The 21359-nt window shown below is 38.6% G+C and overlaps 1 protein-coding gene across 1 annotated transcript in view; it reads right to left on the bottom strand.

Annotated features, from left to right (window-relative positions):
- YES1 (YES proto-oncogene 1, Src family tyrosine kinase) overlaps positions 1-16999 on the bottom strand; it is a 61140-nt gene extending 44141 nt beyond the window's left edge. Inside the window, exon 1 of the mRNA XM_082667610.1 lies at positions 16951-16999. The gene's annotated coding sequence lies outside the window, so the exon portion shown is untranslated. The remainder of the gene's footprint in view (positions 1-16950) is intronic.
- Between the last annotated feature and the right edge of the window lie 4360 nt (positions 17000-21359).

The raw sequence follows: 21359 nt of genomic DNA, 5'->3' as shown, positions 1-21359 counted from the left end.
TAGAAAATGTTACAAACATGATAATACTATTGGCAGTCAGCCTCACTGCTCTACCCACAACACAAATCTACTAACTCTGAAAACAGCATCCCGCCCCTCTCCACCATAACCGTGTTGTTTTATTATTAGTAATAGTGATTAAAAATTCTCAGATGACTTAACACATTTTTGAACTCTTAAAAAAATTTAAATGTACATTATTTCTATAAACTAACTCTAGCAAGTTAACCAACTGTGACATTATATGCTGTATCCAGTAAGGGGGTAAAAAGCCCTAGTTTGACACAGTGCTCTATGGATCATAAACATAGTCAACGATTTTTTCTCTTACTTTCATTTTTAAATCCCTTCCCTTTAGCATAAAGCACAAAAATAAGCAGGACCATGAAAGAATAGAAAACAGACGGAGAGGAGGAAACATCACACGACTAAAGGGCGTGCACTTTGTCTAGTAAAAGCAAACAAAGAACTTAATTTCCCAAGAGTCAAAGGAGAATAGAAAATGTGAGCAATGGAAAACTGAGCTTGCAGTCTCACTGACAGCAATTTTCTACCACCAATTTTTTCTTTTTTTGCACTTTAGATGTGCAAACAAGTGAACTTAAAGAAAAAGCCAACTCATTCTAAATTCTGGGCTGTTCCGCATGGTTTCTTTAATGAAGTCTGGCACAGGATCAGCCATAAGGACCTGATGTAAAGAACTGTAAAGAACACTTAAAATTTATTGTGTTAGGAAATATAGTAACAAATTACAAATTAATGTAAAGCCCCAAGATATTTATTACTTGTAAGTATTTATAAGCATCATTCTCTCTACAAATTCAGTCAACTCTTGAAAAAATAAGCTGATTTTATACCTATCTTAAGATTTTTTTATCGTTCTTTGTCAAAATTTTTGACCTAGAAATTATAGTAAACAATTAGTTAATACTTTCAAGTCCTTATGGAAATTAAATGCTCCTCAGACACTGTATGGATTCTTCTTTAGTCGTAGTTTTAAGCCTTAAAAATATATCGTTCAGGGCTTCCCTGGTAGCGCAGTGGTTGAGAGTCCGCCTGCCGATGCAGGGGACATGGGTTCGTGCCCTGGTCCGGGAAGATCCCACATGCCGCGGAGTGGCTGCGCCCATGAGCCATGGCCGCTGGGCCTGCGCGTCCGGAGCCTGTGCTCCGCAACGGGAGAGGCCACAACAGTGAGAGGCCCGCGTACCGCGCAAAAAAAATATATATATATATATCATTCAACTATTTCTATAATAATGTATATATCCCTTCTGTTTATCTTTTTAAGACTAAAGAGAAGAAATTAGATACACACACGATTTTAGAAACATCAGTTTATAAAACTGACCCAGAACTCTTTAGCTTTCTCCAAATTCCTGTAATATTTTTTTTCCACTGTGCTTTTGCTGTAACAATATTTTGAGTTTCAATGCATGTTTTAGTCCATAGATTTAAAACTGAGACATCTATTTGGTAAATAAAATATACAACTGTAAACATGAAATTAATGCAGATCTGAGGAAAGGGAGCTTTAGGAACAGAAGCAACAGCAAGGAATAGTCAGATGTATTTCAAAAATCAAAATAAATCACATGACGAGGGGCACGGCTGGAGATGAGTTTAGGGAAGCAAGGCAAGAAGCGAATCAGTTTAATCTGTTACCACTCTCACAGACCAGGAACCTTTCGGACCTTTGATACCATTTGGTGCAGGTCTTATATTCTGTAAAATCACTAGCCTTTTATCAGGAATAAGCAGAAACTGTATCCTCGCCTCTCGAACTCAGGCTAGTATTTCTACTAGTACGAAAGAAGTTTTTAAAAACACATTTTGGGGAGTTCCCTGGTGGCGCAGTGGTTTAGATGCCACCTGCCAATGCACGGGACACAGGTTCAATCCCTGGTCCGGGAAGATCCCACATGCTGTGGGGGAACTAAGCCCACGTGCCTACACAGCCCGTGCTTTGCGACAAGAGAAGCCACCGTGATGAGAAGCCCGCGCAACGCAACGAGTAGCCCCCGCCTGCCGCAACTAGAGAAAGCCCGCGCACTGCAACCAAGACCCAACGCAGCCAATCAATCAATAATACATTTTGATTGGTATCCAGGAATTTAATTGTAACTTGTGCATATTATATAGGTTTAAAACCATCATTTATTTAAAAACTATTGTGAAATAATTTTAGATGTATGGAAGAATTATAACCTTCTTTTTAAAACACTGTCCTTTTTAGCTTACTTTGCCAACTTCTCAAACAAGATGTTACATTACTACATGAAGTAAACAGTTTACTTTGGTTTTGTCAGAGGTTAATACAGTGTTTTAAAATGCTTGCTTCAAAATTTGAATTACCAAGTATGTTAAAAGATATTTTAATTTTTAACTTCCACGAAGAAAGTTCTGTCCTGTCAGCAATAATTTTTTTTTTAAACTGTGGTTTTGTCATACAATATGTACTCAATAAATGTTTATTTTTCTCTTTCCTGGCACTGATTTTGAAGGAAATAAAAGCTAATGTAATTCTCTGGATATCTACTAGGTAAAAGGATACGTGGAGTACCAATTTTGCCTTTAAATAGGTTTTTTTTTTCTTCTAAACATAAAAGTCTACAGAATAATGGTAATTACACAGTAGAATGACAAAGACAATCAATGACTTTCTAGCGATTTGCTGGAAGAGACCGTGATTTTACTTTTTTAAAATTAATGGAAAAAGTCTTTCAGATCCTCTAAAATATCAAAATTCATTAGACACCTATAGGCACTGCCCTCCAGAAACATGAAGGGTGAAGATGAAAGACTAGTTCTCATTTTGTCAATATATCCACTCTCTGCAGGAGACTTTGTTAGCTGGGACAGCTATCTTCCAAGAACTCAAATTCATCACGTCTGAAATAGAATCTGCCATCTTTCCCACCAAAATCCACTCTTCCTTCTCTGTCACCCAGATGTCAGTGAATGGCGAGTACACTGTTCCAGTCCACCCCGCTGTCTCAGTCAGAAACCTGAGAGTCATTCTTAACTCATACTCCTCCCACGCTCCCACACATCCAGTCAGTCAACAGGAACTGACAATACTACCCTGTAATCTCCAACATTCTTCCACTTTTCCCTCAACTAATTACTACTTCCCTCGGTACTAACCATTTACTGTCTGGATTACTGCAAAAGCTTCCTTCGCTGACCCTCACTGTCTCTAGTGTTAAGAATTTCTCCAGTCTTTTCTGGGTGTAGTGTGAAGGATGTTTGTTTTCTAAAGAGAAAATCTGATTAGGAGCCTTCAATGGCCCTGTCCATATACTGCTCCCAATATAAGGTCTAAATTCCTTAATATGAAATAGGAGTCCCTGCATGATTTGCTTTATTTACCTCTCCTGGCTCACCTCTTTCCTTCCATCTCCTTGCTCCCCGCATATGAATTTTTTTTAGATTCTCAATTGCACCATTTTCTTTTCATAAATGCTCACCACAACCTACCTCTTTCCTTATGCTTGGCTTATGACTACTCAATCTTCAGCTCTTAGCTTAAATGTTCAAGGCATCTTCCCTGACCTCTCACGTGCTCTTATAGCCCATTTTATTCCTTCCCCACAGCATTTACTAAATTGTCACTGCCTGTTGGTCTCTGTTGTACCTTGGCCCGGTGCTAGCCCACAGAAGATGGTCAATAAATGTCTTTAGAGTGAATGAATAAGAACTGACTTGGAATTAGACCACATTTCAATTCTGGTTTTGTTTCTTAATAGCTACTGGGATTCTTGATCAAATTAGTTAATCTCTCCTAAATCCAGGTTCCCTCATTTTTCTGGAGGAATGGTATCTATCATGAAAGGTTGTGAGAATTAACTAATATTGTATGTAGAGCAGCTAGCAGTACCGTAACAAAAACAAGTGTTTGCTTTAGTTAAGACTATTCTGGCTACAAGGACAGAACTAACTAGAGGTAGATTAAGCAAAAAGAGCATTTTAAATAATGGTTACAGCAGTGTCTCATGGAATCCAATCCAAGGTCATAAGAAAAAACCAGAATCAGGAGCCCAAGCCATAAAAAGTTAGTTTGTTTATTTTTCTCTCTTCCTCCTGAGTCCTCCTCTCTCTGCTCACTCCCTCCCCAACCCCCTCTTCTTTCCTCCTTGTCTCCCTGCCTATTTAATCCCCTTCTCTTCTCCATTCCCTTCCTATATTTGTCTCAGTCCCTCTCCATCTTTCATCTCTGCTACTCTGTTCATCTGTCTTATTCTTTTCTCCTGTGGAAGAATGGCTTTTTGGCTCTTGACGTCACATGGTAGAACAGTTCCAGAGTTATGGCTATCAACAGTTCCAGAGCTATGATCTTCATTTTAGAGCCAGACAGAGGATTCTAAGTATCAATTCCAAATTCCTAAAGGACTCTGGCCCATATTGGGTCAGCTACCTGCTTCTGGGTCTGTCTCTCTAAGCCAAGAGGTGGGATCACCACCGGAAATGGCAGATCCCACTTTAACCATGAGATGGTGGAGAAGGTCCTAGAAAATAAGGGAGTCTGAGCAATCAAAACACTTGGCATTTACTGTTCCACCAAGTGAAAGCTATTAACATTTAGAGAGAATTATTTTACTCGAGTGAATTAGCTACAATAAGAATATATTAGTAATTAGTCATGTTTTAAGTTATACTTCTTTGATTTTAAATTTTATATGAATGGAAAACTTGATAACAGCATATATAAAAAGGATTATAGGGCTTCCCTGGTGGCGCAGTGGTTGAGAGTCCGCCTGCCGATGCAGGGGACACGGGTTCGTGCCCCGGTCTGGGAAGATCCCACATGCTGCGGAGCGGCTGGGCCCGTGAGCCATGGCCGCTGAGCCTGCGCATCCGGAGCCTGTGCTCCGCAGCGGGAGAGGCCACAACAGTGAGAGGCCCGCGTACAAAGAAGAGTAAAAACTGTATAATCACTATTAGTACTTGACTAATAAATACATCAATATTATTAAAAAAAAAAAGAATCCACCTGACAATGCAGGGGAAAAGGGTTCGAGCCCTGGTCTGGGAAGATCTCATGTGCCGCGGAGCAACTAAGCCCGTGTGCTAAAACTACTGAGCCTGCGCGCTAGAGACCGTGCCACAACTACTGAGCCCGTGTGCCACAACTACTGAAGCCTGCACAGCTAGAGCCCGTGCTCCGCAACAAGAGAAGCCACTGCAATGAGAAGCCTGCGCACTGCAACGAAGAGTAGCCCCCACTCGCCGTAACCAGAGAAAGCCCACGCACAGCAACGAAGACCCAACACAGCCAAAAAAAAAAAAAAAACACACTGGTCTGTTAGGGTTCAGAGTTTATTATGATTTAAAGCTAATTCTGTACTAAGCAACATAACTTTGCTAAATTAGGAGAATGGTTTAATTTAACCAAGTAGAACAAAGTAGTTGAAACAATCAAATGAACAACTCATTCATTTAACTAGGTTTTAAAGGGAAATAAGCCAGTAAGAGTACCACGGGCCTCTTCCCTTACAAAGGGAAGTAAGTACTAGCCTTGGTGGAAGAAATAAGAACGGGCAGAGCTGGCCTGGCTCTAAGTGGCTGGAGGAGAGAGAAGCACTGTAGAAGGTCCGAGTCCTGGTAACAGGGCTGTGGTTGGCATTACGAGCAGCCTGTCTGGATGACACTCTGGACCCAACTGTTCTTTCAGTGTCCCCTGAATGGGAATTCGTTAGGAAGCTGGTCTCAGCATAGCAATTACCAAAATCACAAGGACTCAAAGACGGGAGACTAAGTGGGTGGGTGACTTCCTTGACAGCACAACACCAAACACGGAGGCATTTTCCTTTTTTCCCCTCTATGGAGTGAGAGGGAGGGGTGCTTAATATAGGAGTACTGAATTTGGGTGACACATGCAGGAGAGCTAAGGAAATCTGAAATAGGACCTTTGTCTCTTGTGGTTAGCCCAGAAGATATTCTGCAACATACACTACTATAAAAATGTCATCATTAATAAATCCTCATTATCATGGATTCCATATTTGCAAAATAGCCTGCTTGTTAAGATTTATTTGTAACTCCCAAACCAATGATAATTTATGGTGTTTTAGCAGACACTTGCAGACATGAGCAGAGCCATGAAAAATGAGTTGCGAGATCCACACGTACCCAGCTCAGGGCAAGCAAGGCTCTCATACTGTAAACTAGTGCCACTTTCTTTTCTTTTTTCTTTTTGTGTTTTTGTTGGTGATGTTACTGTTTAAAATAGTATCCCAGGTGTTGCTGCTGAAGCGCTGTCCTCTCTCTAAACACAAGAAGGCTGTGGTGCACCTTATAGAGAAAATGTGTGCTGGATAAGCTTCATTCAGACACAAGTTATAGTGCTATTTGTTAGTTCAGTGTTATTGAATCAACAATACACATTAAATAAGGTGTGTTTTTAGTAGTTTTCTCCCTACTTGTTGAGCCTTCTAGGGCAGACTTAAGATGTATTACTGGAAGGAATCTTAGTTCTTTCAGGAGAGCTCAAAAAGAAGGCTAGATAACTGTAAACTTGGTGAAATCTAATTGTATTTCTCTGTTTTGCTAGATAAACTATTTGCCTCCTCCAAAAGAAAATATAAATAAGGTGTGTTTTTAAATAGAAGCACACATAAAACAGATTATACATTTATCAGCTGACAAAACGTTGTAATCAGAGGCTCACAGGGACCTAACCTTGTATTTCCTCTAGAAGCAATGGTTCAGTATTCACTAAATCAGTGTTCAAGGTGACTTTCTAGAACATAACTACTGCAAATAATGTAAACTGACTGTATATAAATACTTTGATAGAAAAGACTTCCATAAGCGAGTCAAAAGTTGTGCTTTTTGAAAACTGATTACATACTGCTAAATTTCCCTCTAATAAATTTTTTAAAGGAAAAATCTAAACTGCTGTACTTTTAAAATGTATAGCTTTTTGTTCTGCTTTAAAATTATATCTTTAAATGTACTAAAGCCCTCCAACAATTTCTTTGCCACTTTTGCATTTTTAAGTGAATTAAAATTCATTCAAATGAATTGTTACATTATATTGTTTTGCTCCAAATAGAAAAGTATTGAATTTGCTAGGCATGTATTTAGTCATCAATTACTAAAACAAAAATCAATAATTTAGCAAATCAAGAACAAGTAGTTAAGACATTCTTTTTTTTGTATATCTAATATTGTGCACACCCACTACATTTCAAAATGTTTTTCTGAATAAATGAATGAGCAAAAGTAATATACACAAGGTAATATACCAAAAAGTAGTCTGATTAAGCATGTAGGGTAAAATAACTAATGAATTTAATCATAACCTAGTAACAAATATATTTCTCTTAATTAGATGACAATGATTTCAAAAAGAGCTAACACTTACTGAACAGTTAGTGTGTTATAGCCACTGTGCTTACCACTTAAAATGAATTATCTCATTTAATTCTCAAAACACTCTGAAAAATAATTACTGTTACTTTCCTCATTTACAGATGCAGAACCTGATACACAGAGGATTAAGTAACTTGTCCAAGGTCACACGGCAAGTGAGACAGTAAGACTCCAGACCTCCAGTGGTCTACCACTGTCAAACTGAACATCTTTAAAGCTTCAAGTTGTATAAATGGGTCTCTATTTTCAATTTTTCCATACCACCTGCGTGATAAGGGTCTGAGGTACTTATTACAAATGAAGATTCCTGGCTCTCAGTCCAGGTTTACTGAATTCGAATTTCTGGAAGTAGAACTCAGGAGGCTACACATTAACAGACATCCCAGGTGATGAGCAGGCACTCATTTTTAAGTAATGATGAGAGCCACCATTTTTAAGTATATGATTGACCCCTTATTCCTATGCTCCAAGCATACCTATTTACTATAACCAGAAAGCACCTTGCTTTGTCCATCTTCTCTGTGTCTTTGTTCCTATTACCAGCTTCCTATGGAATGTCCATTTTATTTATCCTTCAAAACCTTCTCAAATCTTACCTTCACCTGGCGTCTCCTGAATGGGCCTTTCTCTTGATCTGCCATTGAACTTTAAGACTCCAATACAATATTTCTCTTAGGTTATCTAAAGAAGTGGAATACTTAATTGATAAACAGAAAGGAGAGTTTCCTTTTTACCTCCTAAAAAGCCTTATTAATATGGTGCCTCGCCTGGAGTAGATGTAAATTTTTTTTAAGTTTGTTGAATTGAATTACAGATTCTTTTCCCCATCAATGTTTAGGACGTGACCCAAAAGATAAATATTAGTCAACAAATTAATGTTTGAATCTGGCTTCTTTAACCAAAGGGAATGGAGATAAAAAGACTGTAGCACAAAAAAAAAAAAACATCACCCTAAGTAAAAATAAATTTAGGGCTTCCCTGGTGGCGCAGTGGTTAAGAATCCACCTGCCAATGCAGGGGACACGGGTTCGAGCCCTGGTCTGGGAAGATCCCACATGTCGCGAAGCAACTAAGTCCATGCGCTACAACTACTAAGCCTGCACTCTAGAGCCCACGAGCCACAACTACTGAAGCCCGCACGCCTAGAGCCTGTGCTCCGCAACAAGAGAAGCCACCGCAATGAGAAGCCCAGGCACTACAACGAGGAGTAGCCCCCGCTCACCACAACTAGAGAAAGCCCGTGCTCAGCAACAAAGACCCACCGCAGCCAAGAATAAATAAAAATAAACTTAATCCATAATAATTAACAAGATTAATTTACTAGTTATCTACATCTCCTTTAATCTGTCAAGACTGATAATGCTTATGACCTCAACAACTGCTCTAGCCTCAAAATGTCAGTATAAGGTAGGTGACAAGAAAACAGCAGCTATATGAGAAAGGTAAAATGCATGTTCACCATTTCCAGACATTTCTGACATCATCTTATCAATTCAAGGTGGCAACAACAATTGATAATATCGGTTTTCTGCATTATTATTTAGCCACTGCTATTACTCCACTTAGAAATAGGTAGGAATGTTATAGACACGAGTAAATGAAAACTTATAGGAAAATAAGATTTGGTACTTATCAAATTTTTATATAGTCAAGCTCCAAGGACCATATCTATATCATAAAATCAAACAGATCTACATGACATATTTTCTGAAGGACTTCATTCCATTTACATTTGAATTGCCAAAGAATATCAATTTGCCTGCTTTGGCTCTTGGGAGTAAAAAATTAATGTGGAAGTAGTGTGAATGGTTTTATCATAGTCCAATGGAGCTGTCATATTAAAAGGAGACATGAAGTTTTTGGCCTCTCACCTTCCGAGATGGCCCACACACTGTCTATGGAGCGTGTATCTCCCTAATTAAACCTTCTTTCATTTAAAAAAAAAAAAAGGGAGACATGAAATTTTTAATCAAAGAAGAGTTGATGTTTTCTTTCTTTCTACTTTCATATTACATGAGAAGCCTTTTACCCTAGGCTATAAACGATCACAGTCTTTAGTTCCTTAGCATGACCTAAGAATCAAAGCCAGAACCTTGGTACAATATTTCTGAACTGTTCCTTACTTCTGTGCTATACTATTTCAATCCTGAAGTCATTTTTTAAAAACATGTATGTAATAACTATGTGAATATATGTCAACATTTAAAACATCTTATTAAAAAGTTAAAAGACTGCATTTGATTTTTACGGTTTATCATATAAAGGAGTACAAGTTTCCAACAAGAGCCACAAAAACTGTATTAGAATTGGTTAAGATTTTTTGCAATACTGATACTATTTTGTGCTCTTACCAGAATATTACAGTAGTATTAGCAGTATTTGCTTGCTTACAGCAAGTATATAAAAAAGGTGGGTTGTATTATTAGGCCCACATTTTATAGTATTATTTATTTGAGGAATGGGTATTTAAAATTCCATGAGACAAGTTACCTATACATGCATAAACTATTTCTGACTGGAAACAATTTTCTCCTATTTATCATTTTTGAGTATTGACAACAGAATACTATATGCTATAAAACCTAAAGAAATGGCACACGAGTGTTTTTTCAAGTTTTCCTAAATAACATGAATACATAAGATTTTTCATGATCCAATACTCTTGTGTCAAGGAGGAAATGCAAACTGAAATTATAAAATAAAAAGAATAACAACTTCCTACCACATCAATGAGCTATAGCAAAGGTTGTATTCAGAGCAAAATTCATAGTCTTACACACCTATTACTAAAAAGAAATTAATACAAATAAAATTTAGGGAAAAAAACAAAAACTCAAAAAGAGGATTTTTACTTGTAAATCATACTGAGATTTCTTTTCCTGTTGTTTCTAATTAATTTTTCTTTTAATTTTCTTTTATTTCATTATTATAATGGAAAAACTTCCAATGTGATTTACAAATAAAAATCAATGAAATAGATAAATCACTAGATTTAATCTTAATCAAGAAATGAAAAGGGCGAGTACACAGTTTTAGGTGTGAAAAGAATGCTAGAGCAACAGAAGATTTGAAAAAACTATAAACGGGAACTTTAAAAAAGTTTTAACAATCAGATGAAAAGGATGACTATCTAAGCAAATGGAAGTTAATAAAATTAACTCAGTTAAAAGATAGGAGACCTAAATAAATCAATAAGCATGAAAAGGGTTTAAACCTTGTCAAAAATTCCATCAAAAATTGTTAAATATTTTATGGGTAAATTATCTGACACCTGTCAAGAATAAACTAGTTCTATGCCCTTTAATCTCTTCCAAAACATACAGAAAAAAGTTTCCTTATTTTTTTACTGACAGCCGAATCCTGACAGTTGGTTTGGGGTCTCTACAGAGCCAAGAAGTGGGGAAACAAGGGAAAGATCTAGTGAAGAGTTCCTAAGTCAGGGGAATCTTCGCACTCTCTTGGACTGCTAGCAAATATCAGTCCCTAGCAAATTAAGAGTTTTTCTGAGGAAACAACAGCACTGAAAAGCCCTTAAAATACCACAGACACCAAGGACCAGCAGCAGCATGCTCTTCTAGCCCACCACCAGATATTTGATCACTGACTTAGTATTGTTTTTTAGGGTTTTTTTTGCAGGCTTAGAGAATTTTTATTGAGAGTCTCGGACAGCCTGGAAAATGCAGTGCAAATAATATATATTTTCTACTTTTTAATCTCAAAATATATCTAATTTGTCTTTTGATTTTTCTAACCTTTTGATATAGATTTTTCCTAAGAGAGAAGTCCACGCCACCTGTCTTTTAGGGATGCAATTTTCTTGGTTGTAATATTTTTTCAACAGACATTCTGGATAATCAAGAAACCTTCCCAATCACTACCTACGTTACTCAAAAACTCTCCATATTCATTTATTCATTCAAAAATTACTGAGAATCTAAGAAGTGGAGATATAGTAGTGAACAAAACAAAGTCCCAGCCCTCATGCAGTTTGCACTCATATTGGGAATAGTAACAGACAACATTAGGCACTTACTATGTGCCAAGCACTGTTCTAAGTACTCTTGCACACATCAACCTACTCAATCTTTAAAACAACCTTGTGAGTTAAAGGCTTTTTCTTTTTACTTTTCCTTTTAAGGTGAGAAAACTGAGGCACAGAGATTATGTAACTTGCTCCAAATCAAAGATAACTCCCAGGCAGCCTGGATCTAGAGCAATGCTATCCAACAAAAATATGATGTGAGTCACATATATAACTTTAAATTTTCTAGTAGCCGCATTAAAAATAGGGGAATTTCCTGGAGGTCCAGCGGTTGGGACTCCGCGCTTTCACTGCAGAGGACCGGGGTTCGATCCCTGGTGGGGGAACAAGGATCCCACAAGCTGCATAGCAGGAAAAAAAAAAAAGGTGAAAAATAAACAGGTGAGATTAACTTTAATAATATCTTACTTAACCTAATATATCCAAAATATTATAATTTCAACATGTATCAACCAAAAAAGTTGAATTATTTTACATTCTTTTTATCATATTAAGTCTTCAAAATCTGGATGTATTTCACACTTACAGCACATTTCAACTGCTCAACTGTCCCATGTGGCCAGGAGCTACTTGACACATTGTGATTAACAATAAGAAATATGTATTTGGTTTTCCTCCCTATCCCTAGCCCAGAGCTCCTAAAACCCTTGGAATTTCCTGACGGATAAGAGCAATAAAGGTGAAGGAACACCTTTTGTTATTCACAAGTCCCTGAGTTTGTGTTAGTGGTAACTAGTAGAAAGCCCCTAGGGTGAACCCACCAGTGGACTCAGTGGCTGGAACTTTCAGCCCCACCACACACTCCCACCTCAGGGGAGGGAAGAGGAGCTGGAGCTTGAACTAAACACCAACAGTCAATGGTTTAATCAGTGAAGCCTCTGTAAAGAGGCCTCCATAAAAATCCTAACTGAAGGGGTTCAGAGACCTTCCAGGTGCTGAAGAGACCTGGAGGTTCTGGGAGGGTGGCTTACCTGGAAGCCCCACACCCCTTCCCACATACATTACCCTGTGCATCTCTTCCATTGCCTGTTTCCGAGTTGTATCCTTTTATAATAAACCAGTAACCAAGTAAATAAACTTTTCCTGAGTTGTTAGCCATTACAGCAAATTATCAAACCCAAGGAGGTGTCATGGGAAATCCCAATTTACAGCAGTTGGACAGAAGTTGTGGGTAATGTGTAGACTCACTATTTGCAACCTTGGTATTTTCATAAGTAATGAAATAGAGATAAATGAGATAGGAAATTTTAGGTGAACTCCTAAGGCATAATTATGTTTTAGGTATGTCTATTTAAAACTAGATTCTCCAAGGACTTCCCTGGTGGCCCCGTGGTTAAGACTCCACGCTTCCAACGCAGGGGGCCCGGGTTCCATCCCTGGTCAGGGAACTAAGATCCCACATGCCACGTGGCGTGGCCAAAAATGAAAAAAATAAATTAAAATTTCAAGTAAAAATAGTTTCTCCAGACTTTTGGTAACTTGAAACTTTAAAGTTTTGCTAAATAAAGTTAAATGATGGGAATTCATTGAATATCCAGGTCATTTCAAATAAGATAAAATACTGAAACATTAACTGCTAAACAAGTCTATCTACTTTTGTCTTCTTACGAGAGAAAAACTAAAGACGTTTGGGTTTATAAGACACATCCTGTACCACGTTGAGGAAAGAAACTATGTTATGAGAAACTAACATAATATTGTAAATCAACTATACTTCAATTTAAAAAATTATGCTCTGAGGAAATGTATGTTTCTAGAGGTTATAGAATATGTTCATAAAATTTGCCAATGGGGAAATGGTGGTATGACAAACAGTCCACAATTACTTACTTCTTAGTTTTCATCAGAAATTAAGGTTTTTAAGAGTTGAGAATTTTAATTAATGTAATTAAAACTAAAAATTAATATGGAAAACATCTTTGTATGCAAGGAAAAAGAAGGTATAAGGAATGGAAATGCATTTTGTTAAGGGAAAGAAAGTAGGGGACAAATTAATATGGATACAGAAAGTTGCAGAAGATTTGCAAGAGAAAATAAAGAATCCATAGAAAGGAATTCTATGGGACTTCCCTGGTGGCAAAGTGGTTAAGAACCCACCTGCCAATGCAGGGGACACGGGTTTGATCCCTGGTCCGGGAAGATCCCACATGCCGTGGAGCAACTAAGCCGTGTGCCACAACTACTGAGCCCACGCACTGCAACTACTGAAGCCCACATGCTCTAGGGCCCATGTGCTGCAACTACTGAGCCTGTGTGCTGCAACTACTGAAGCCCACGTGCCACAAGAGAAGCCACCACAATGAGAAGCCCGCACACCACAACGAAGAGTAGCTCCCACTCGCCGCAACAAGAGAAAGCCTGCATGCAGCAACGAAGACCCAACGCAGACAAAAATTAAAATCAAAAAAAAAAAGGAATTCTATGTGTGGTCAGGATTAAGATCAGGATGAATTTAATTGAGTCAATGAATTTTAAGATTAAAGGCAATATGGTACAAAACTTGAATATGTTTTCTTTGTTAAGAAAACAAATTTTTTTTGTGGGGAATACTGAGCGGCTAACTTTCTTTACCTTTTAAGTAATTTGTTCTAACTCTATATATTTGCTTTTGAAATCTTTTATTGTCACTTTGTTAAGTGAATAAGTATTGTTTCATGGTGACCTATGATCTATTTGACCAAGTGTTTTGAAAGTTGGTATGCAACATTTCCATTCCCCAAATTGAGGCAAGAATACACCCTGTTTCAACAAGAAGTAGCCAGAGCAGCTGTCGCCCCATTCCCTGAAAGATTTGGGGAAAGTTAAAACAGGAGTGGGGACTGAAACCAAGTTCCATTACAAAGTTTATGGTTAATATGTCTATCCAAAACTTTATCCCCTTTCTTGTCCCCTCTGACCTCAATGCCGTGCTAACTGAACACTAATCAACCAGAGTCAGATGCCTAAAGCTGCTGATGTAGATATCATCAGTAATATACAAACTCAGGTCATTTCTCCAGGGCAAGATGAGCTAACAGACCCCCGAGCCATGGACCACCTGGCTAGGAGAATCATAAACCAGAAACATCCTGACTCCCAAAACTATGACTGAAAAATGTCACAAGACCATGTCTCTTTTGTTAATCCCAGCCTCTTTGTTCTTCCCCTTTAAGAATATCCCTAACTCAAAGACCAAGTTGGAGTGGGCCTGAGGCTTGTCTTCCACTCCCCTGCATGGCACCCTGTAACAAATCCTTACTTTGCTACAAACTCCTGCTGTCAGAGTTTGGCTTTCTGCACTGCAGACACACAAGCCCTCTGCTCAGTTTCAGAGCCTGGGACATCTTACACCAAGAAAATTAAGTACTACTCAAAACATGATGTGGATATATCGAAAGTGTACAGGAACCATCTTGAAGAGGCTCTTGCTGGCTAAATACAGGATGAATTTGAGCATCAAAATGAATGACACTAATAGATTATAACCTGTTGACTAAAAAGAAAATCCAAAAATCACTCTGATATAAATGAGTGAGAAGGGAAGATTTTCTTTCAGAATCCCAACTAATAAACATAGAAGGAATTACACAGTTAGAAAAGTATTACTTTGCAGCCATCATTTCAATAATCAATTCAGGCAAGACTCATTCATGGAATCTAAAACTATTTTCCTACAAATCACTTATTAATGAAAAAGAGAAAAATGTTAACTATACAGTGGAGAAACCTGACAGATATCACCTTACCTAAGCAGAATTAATACTGCTAATAATGGGACTAACAAGGTGTGCCTCCTGATGGGCTATACCAGGAACGACACAATACCCCTGATATATCAGTAGTATTCCTGCCCTAATTCATAATCTAAATCTAATCACGAGAAAGCACAGACAAATCCTCAATAAGGTACCCTGTACAAAACAAGCATTCTGACTTTTCAAAAATATCAACATCATGAAAGATAAAGGCTAAAGAACTATTCAGATTAAAGGAGACTAAAGAGCCATAACTAGATGCAGTGGGTTACATTCTGGATTTTTGTTATAAAGGACACTATTAGGACAACTAGAAAAATTTTGATTATGGACTGCGACATTAACTCCTTAGGGCTGCTGTTTAAAAATAAGTAAATATGGGCTTCCCTGGTGGCACAGTGGTTAAGAATCCGCCTGCCAATGCAGGGGACACGGGTTCGAGCCCTGGCCCGGGAAGATCCCACATGCCGCAGAGCAACTAAGCCTGTGCGCCACAACTACTGAGCCTGCACTCTAGAGCTCGCGAGCCACAACTACTAAGCCCACGTGCCACAACTACTGAACCCCGCACGCCTAGAGCCCGTGCTCTGCAACAAGAGAAGCCAGCGCACCGCAACGAAGAGTAGCCCCCCGCTCGCCGCAACTAGAGAAAGCCCGCACACAGCAACAAAGACCCAACACAGCCAAAATAAATAAATAAATTAATTAATTAAAAATAAATAAATATTTTTTTTTAAAAAGGCTTAAAACAACAGAAATGTATTCTCTCACAGTAATGGAGGCCACAAGTCCAAAATCAAGGTGCCAGCGGGACCACGCTCCCTCTGAAACTCTGGATAGAATCTTTCTTGCCTCCTGCTAACTTCTGGTTGTGGCTGGCAATCCTTGGACTCCTTGGCTTGCAGCTGTGTCGCTCCCATCTCTGCCTCTATCGTCACATGGCATTTTCCTCTTCTTATCAGTACACCAGTCATACTGGATTAGGGCCCACCCTAATTCAGTATGACTTCATTTTAACTTGATTACATCTGCAAAGACCCTATTTCCAAATAAGGTCACATTCACAGATACTGGGGATTAGAACTTTTGGGGGAAACACAATTCAACCTACAACAATTATCTATTAGATAACTGTGTCATAGTGATGTTAAAATTCCTGAATTTGATTGACTGTACTGTCGGTGTATAAGAAAATGTCCCTGATTTAGAAAATGTACACCGAAGTAATTAAGGGTGATGAGAATGATGTCTGCAACTAACTTTCAAGGTGGGGATGTGGGGAGGATACCCACACACATATACAAGAAAGGAATGACAAAATCAAATGTGGCCAAAATGTTAGCAACTCTTCTGTAACTTTGAAATTATTTCCAAATAACAAGTTTTTCTAAAACCACACATGAAATAATACCTATGAATAAGCTTAACAACAAATGTTCAGAGTCTATATTAAAAAAATAAAACTGGGGGATATAAAGAACCTTAATAAATGAAACAAACCATTTATTTTTAGATAATAAGATCCATTATTATAAAGGTGTCCATTCTTCCCTAAATAAATCTAAATAATTAACATTATCTAGATCAAAAGCACAATGTTCATATGGAAAAGTAAATGCATAAGAATAGCTGAGAAAATTTTTTTTTTTTTTTTTTTTTTGCATTACGCGGGCCTCTCACTGTTGTGGCCTCTCCCGTTACGGAGCACAGGCTCCAGACGCGCAGGCTCAGTGGCCATGGCTCACGGGCCTAGCCGCTCCGGCGGCATGTCGGATCTTCCCGGACCAGGACACGAACCTGGGTCCCCTCCATCGGCAGGCGGACTCTCAACCACTGCGCCACCAGGGAAGCCTGAGAAATTTTTAAAAAAAGAAAAATGAGGAAATTTGTCCCACTAGTAATCACAATCTCATGGTTAAGAGTATAGGCTCTAGAGTCAGAGTTGGTGACAGTCCTAGCTTGTAACCTAAATAAATATAACTTCTCAAAACCTACTTCTTCACCTGTAAAAATAAAGATATTGAAAATACTTAACTCAATTGCTTGCTTTGGCAGCACATAAACTAAAATTTGAACGATACAGAGATTAGCATGGCATCTGTGCAAGGACAGGCACATTTGTGAAGTGTTCCATATTTAAAGAAAGAAAATCCTTTCATTAAATAAGATGGCTACCGGTCAGAACATTTAAGCCAGATTTTCAAAAGAAAAAAGAATACCTAACTCTGGGTTTTGTGAGAAATGAATCAGGTAAAATATGTTAAAGTATTTACCACTGTGACTGGTACACAGGTAATACTCAATACGCATTAGCTGCTGCTCCTGCTGTTGTTATCAGGGTCATGATCATCCTCATCATCAAGCTATGTGGTACTGGCATAGGAATAAACAAGTAAATATCGGGAAAACAAAGAGTGCCCCAAAACAAGCCTGAGAGTAAAAGAATTTGTAAATGCTAAATGTGGCATTTTGAATCTGTGGTAAAAGGAGAGATTTAGATTTAATAAACAGCATTGGTGAGCTCTATCATCTGAGGAAAGAAAAAAGGAACTGGATCCTTATCTTACAACATATATAAGTTTCAGAGTAAACAGCTAAATTATTTGTAACATAAAACAAAACAAAAACCTATAAATAGAATTTTTTAAATTATTGTCAACTGTGGAAAGTATTCTTAGAACACAAAATTCAGAAGTTACAAAAGGAAAATTACTTGTAATACTTTAAGATAAAAGAAAAACATTAAACAAAGACAAGCAGAGATATGAAGTGTTTGCAACATAAAGGATTAATATCCATTGTACACGAAGAATCTGTAAAAATCTATAAGAAAAAGACAACCCAAGAGCAAGATTGGCAATGGTTATGAGCAAGCACAGAAAAATGCACAGGAGACTTCAACTGAAAAAGCAAATAAAAATAACTCTGAGGTATCTTTGTTCATATATATAATAAAAATAAAACAATGTTCACAGATATTACGGGATAAACACACATGCTTATCCCATACTCCAGTTTAATTTTCCTTAAAAAAGAAAAATCCAGAAATACATAAAAAGAGCTTTAAACCTGTTAATATCCCTGACTGAATATCAAAAAGATAAAGCAAAGTCTATAGTGCCATTAGAAGACTTAATTACAGAAAGGGGAAAATAAAACAGACCAAAAAATAAATAAATTGGAAAAGGAATCACTGACCCTTGCTGTTAGAAGGAAACTAAGCTTTATCAGGTCCGACCACTCACCAACACAGGAAAGTACCACTGACAGATGATCTAGAGCCAGTATTTACTCAGACTACAAAGAGGTGGTTCAACAATTCAAGAAAGCACTGCTGGACAACTAACTGTTAAGAATTACTTCTCTGTAACATTCCAATTGTTTATAAATGGTAACTGTTTAATAAACTGTTACAGAATCTTGTCCAGATTTAAAGGCAACTTTCAGTGTCTGCATTTATTAAAATTCACCTTTTAAGGCATCATTTAATCATTTTTCTTTCTTTCTGAGATGTCTGTCTCTATGATTTCTTTCTTTTTCTTTTTAATTTTGTTTTTATTTTTGGCTGCGTTGGGTCTTCGTTGCTGCACGCAGGCTTTCTCTGGTTGCGGCAAGCAGGGACTACTCTTCGTTGCGGTGCACGTGCTTCTCACTGCGGTGGCTTCTCTTTGTTGCAGAGCACGGGCTCTAGGCGTGCGGGCTTCAGTAGTTGCAGTACATGGGGTCAATAGCTGTGGCTTGCAGGCTCTAGAGCGCAGCTCAGTAGTTGTGGCGCACAGGCTTAGCTGCTCCGTGGCATGTGGGATCTTCCCAGACCAGGGATCAAACCTGTGTTCCCTGCACTGGCAGGCAGATTCTTAACCACTGTGTCACCAGGGAAGTCCACCATGATTTCTTTCTATTATCAGTGGGGTCCTGGGAATATCAGAAATGTCTTTTAGAACCTTCAGATGGAATTCTTCTGGACCTAGAAGCCTGAAATCAGTCAAAGCTAGATACCCTCTTACTATCTGCTATCTAGTTTCTTATACTTTTTTTCTAGCTTTTCCATTAAAGAGCATCCTCTTGTTACAGAAGTTAGGAGATTAAAAAGAAGACGTGCTAGTTGTTTCTTACGATCTATCATTTCGACTTTCTGAAGTTGTGGATCTGTGGCTTCTTACTGCTGGCTGTGATTATCTCGAAGAATCGTCTACGTTGTCATTAGTTTTTCCCTCTTCTAAGCATCAATCATCCTAAAAATCCTATTCATCCTCTGACAACCTAAGAGGTTCTTGACCCTCTCTTCTACTTGACCTTTATTACGAGTTCCTCCTTCTGACTTAAGTTCTATTCATTAAAAAAAAAAAAATCAAAAGCTAAGCCCCAGTAGGAGTGGCTTAAGGGGGTGGGGGGAAGGGGAAGTGTGAGGTGAGACTGGGGAAAGGGAGGTTTAGCTCCATCATAATTTCCACCTGCCACTATTCCCCACCAAATTCTTTGATACGGCTAATTACTGTCTTTTCTCAATCACTAAAAGTGCTATCTAAATATATTTAGATAAAAGCCCCATTCTACTCTGACCCCCTTCCTTACCAGGGTGCTTCTCAAACTTTTCATATAAAAAAGCCTGGGAGGGGCTTCCCTGGTGGCGCAGTGGTTGAGAGTCTGCCTGCCGATGCAGGGGACACGGGTTCGTGCCCCGGTCCGGGAAGATCCCACATGCCGTGGAGCGGCTGGGCCCGTGAGCCATGGCCGCTGAGCCTGCGCGTCCGGAGCCTGTGCTCCGCAACGGGAGAGGCCACAACAGTGAGAGGCCCGCGTACCGCAAAAAAAATAAAAAATAAAAAAGCCTGGGAAATTCATTCCTTTAGGTGGTATATTGCCCACTAGAATCTTAAACCATCACCGTTAGTTCGCTCCTGTACTAATATTGTTGCCCAAATTAAGAAAATACCATCTGTGCCCACACCTTTCAAATAAATATTCTAATCATGTTTATACAACTAGATAGTGTATTTCCATATACCTAACTCATTCAACTACTAGGTTACTTCCTGTTCCCTTCTGTGATAGAGACAGCTACGTTTCCACTAAAAATGCCTTCTCCCCTTCTATGGTGTAAAGTTGTCACTGGAAGGTAGCGGCCCTGCCAAGGACTATTTGTCTCAGTTCTACCTACAACCAGATACAAGCATATGACTCAATCAGTGTATGGGGAACCGATGTGTGCTACAGTTTTTAAGAAGCATGGCTGCTAGAGATATAGTTAGAGACTATGATATAAAGAAAAGAAACCCACTTATTCTTACTTCTCCTTAACATTTACAAGTCACTGCTAAATCAAATCTCAGTTTCTTCATCAGACTCAAGTAGAGTGTTTATCTGAATTCATCCTGAGCATTAATGCCATTGTTTAGCACTGGGCCTGCCACTCCAAGGAGTCTTGAGGTTACTTACTGCATGAGTTTTCAGTGAGAAGCTGGCTGCTGACACTCCTTTCTCCTATGCCCATGGCAAGCAAATATGGCCAGCGAACTGCTGTACTTGCCCATATTTTAAAACTATTTAATACGTGCCTACTATGTGCTGTTGTTCTAGATACTTGGGATAACTTCAGTAAACAAAATAAAGATCCTACCCTCGTGGAGCTTACCTAGTGGAAGCCATTCTAAGCTCATAGAGTTGGCACAACAGGGTATTTTATATATTTATTTTTTGACTGCGCTGCGTGGCATGTGGGATTCTAGTTCCCCCAACCAGGGATGGAACCCGTGCTCCCTGCAGTGAGAGCGTGGACTCTTCACCACTGGACCACTGGGGAGTCCCTAGCACAACAGTTTAAACCTATCTGCTAATCCTTATGTAGACTCAATAAACACAGGCAGTGATGGAACTGTTGGCAGTGATGTGTGGAGTTGTACTGCGGATATTCTATGTGGGATAATAATGCAACAAAATCAAGCTGTATTCCCATAGAAAACAATGCTCCAGCTTATAAGAGAGGACAAAGGGTACATTCTTAGATACAACGGAAGAAATAAAAGGGAGCCAAAGAAGAAAAGGCTTCTAAGGTGGTGAAGGAAATCACTGTCAATGGAACTTGACACAGTGGCAAAAGAGTAGCAAACAAAATTTCCATTTAGAGCTTTAGATGAGACTCTTCATGCAGAGAGTGAGGAATTCATGGAACAATAAGATTTAAAGGAACAAGCCAGGGCTTCCCT

This window comes from Grampus griseus, assembly GCF_964374135.1.
Source record: "Grampus griseus genome assembly, chromosome: 12".
In the NCBI taxonomy this organism is placed as follows: domain Eukaryota; kingdom Metazoa; phylum Chordata; class Mammalia; order Artiodactyla; family Delphinidae; genus Grampus; species Grampus griseus.
The sequence above is the reverse complement of the archived record's forward strand: the minus strand, read 5'-3'. Positions and strand labels throughout refer to the sequence as shown.